The sequence below is a fragment of the Penaeus monodon genome, chromosome 10 (assembly GCF_015228065.2).
Source record: "Penaeus monodon isolate SGIC_2016 chromosome 10, NSTDA_Pmon_1, whole genome shotgun sequence".
Classification (NCBI taxonomy): Eukaryota; Metazoa; Arthropoda; class Malacostraca; order Decapoda; family Penaeidae; genus Penaeus; species Penaeus monodon.
In genome coordinates, this window is record NC_051395.1 from 17,415,820 (window position 1) to 17,418,319 (window position 2,500).

The following is a 2,500-nucleotide window of genomic DNA, read 5'->3' on the forward strand; positions in this document are numbered from 1 at the left end:
CTTCAAAAGAGTCTGAAGGGCAACAGAAACACGCAGAGTATGTTTGTAGGTTCTTGTTAATCAAAAGAAGGTACAAACAGGGAGGAGCAGAGCAACGTATCACTCTCCTGGAAGACTTGCATGCCAGTTGCCAGTTAACATCAATATGTTACCATATACTGATACTTATACTGATATACATGCATATCACATACATACATCTTACACCTCCCTTCCCCTTATAATCTCATAGCGAAGTCTTGAACAGACATTTTTTGGGAGTGGATGGAGTGTCATTGAGAAAGTAGGCAGCACATTCGGCTACCAAGGAGTTTTGCCGATTCCCATGACTGTACCAACCTTATCTCAGCAGAGTGGCACAGAGTCATGGATGCAAACTCACGGCTTGTGAACTGGGCCCGCCGTCAATTCTTAGTCGGACGGGGACACCTATGTCATGGAATTGACAGCGGAAATGGCATATGGTGCTAGATGAGGTTGTGTCTTGGCCGCATGAGATGTTGAAAGGCCAGCAAGGCAATAACAATGAAAGACTTCAGATTCAAAGGGTCTGGTTGGGTTGTTATTCAATAATGGTTCTTGCTATTGCTTGGTTGGAGCTCCTGATACAGTTCACATGCTCAGATGGTGTTAATGACAATGGTGTTGATGCCAGGCCAGATCACAGTTTGTCCCACACGTCTCTTGGTAGCTTTTACTCCTCGGTTGATGTACAGTGGAGCACGGCAGGGAAACGACACGTGCTCCATAGAGGACTAAATCTCTATCATAGCAGAAGTCTTCTCTAAGCTTCCAATAAGAGAGAAGTACGCTGTGGAGGGAATACTGGTTTGCTGGGAATAAGTGGATGGTGGCCAATCACAAATTCAAAATGAATTCCTGCAAGGTAGAATTTTATTGTAGCCCAGGCTACAGCCAACAGCTCTAGCTCTGTTATTGCATATCGAGTCTCAGTATCCGTTAAAAATCTGGAACCTGATTGGATCAAATACATGGCCTTGCAGCAAGGCATACCCTATATCATGGTAGGGAATATAGATGGACTTGAAAGGGCTTCCTTCTAAAAGACTGATGATGATTAGGGGTCCACAAAAATGGTCCCTTGGGACTCAATGAGGGGCTTAACGGTAAGCTGTGCTGGAAATTTTTAGTTGAGAATTCTTCCAAATGGTTTACAAGGTCAATGAAAGACCGTCCGTCACGTTTGCTAGATTTGCAAAGTCTCTTATGGACTTGACTTTCTTAGGATCAGCTGCGTTTCCTTCTGCTGAGAGAATGTATCCACAGAAGGGTACTAAAGGTTGATAGGGTGATTTTTTCAGCATGTTTTCTGCACCTATAAAGTAATTTGTAAAGTGAAATTGGTCATACCTGCCAGGTCGCCTCGACGGTAGACAGCGTCCCCTGTTGCCACAAAACCCATCTGACCGCGGCAGAACCGATACATCCACATGGGGTTTTGAAGGTGGTTAGTGGTTGATCATCTTTTGAAAGTTCAACTTGCCAGTATCTACACAGGGTATCTACAGTGGTGTAGCAACATGCCTCTGGATCCACGATGCGAATTGCTTCGGAGGGTGTGGGTGAGGGGTGAACTGGCCTTGACACTTGACTTTTAAGCTTGGAAAGACCTCTAGTCATCCTGACAAAACCATTTGGTTTGGCGACGGCTAATAATGGATGACACCATTTTCATCTGCAGGAGTGATAATGCCTTGGGCAACCATCCAGCTTTTACTGACCCCCGAAACGCAAGGAGTATCAAGTAATGGGTGTGAATTGCAAAGGGTTTGGCATCTTATAGATGGATCCTCATTGGTGGTCCATCCATCTTCTTATTAGGCCTGGAATGGAGATCCTCCTTAGTCATGTCTTGGAGTTCCCGTAGGTAGTATGCTCCAACTTGTGAGGGGCTAGGGTTGTGACATGTTAGGGGTTGGGGTATCTGTTGAGCTATGTGTCACACCTGTGGCACTGAAGTTATTACCAATTCCAAGCACCGCATTGGCTTTGAGAAATCTGGAGATGATTGCCAGCTTCTTGCAATCTTGACTGGACAGCAATGGGGTTGGCCCATTTACATACACATCAATCCAGGCCATTGATGAGCCATCGGCTGTGAATCACTCATCAACTGGTGGGGCTGGAGATCCTGTCTTGACAGACCAAGGTGTTGCAAATAGTTTAGGACTATGATGGCGATATCTGCACTAGAGTCGGAGAGCGTTGGTAGTTTCGTGACACATCACCATAAACAATGGTGACATTGACAGGTTGTGGAGGCTCAGTCATGGCCGCAAAGAGGAGGCCACTTCCTTAATTTAGTTGGAGCGCTGACTGTTACTGGGATCATTTAAGTGTCGCATCTTCCCTGTATTGGCCTGGGGGATTTGTTTCCCTCTGTTTATGAGAAAATGGCTTCTTTGTAGGGCAGAGCTGGTCATAATGTCCACATTATGGTCATAGAATCTACAATTGGCATTCAAGGCTGGGCATCCTA

The 2,500-nt window shown here is 45.5% G+C and overlaps 1 protein-coding gene across 1 annotated transcript in view; it reads right to left on the minus strand.

Annotated features, from left to right (window-relative positions):
• The window catches only part of LOC119577892, a gene marked incomplete in the record, with an annotated part of 28,513 nt that overhangs the window by 19,999 nt on the left and 6,014 nt on the right, over positions 1 to 2,500 (minus strand).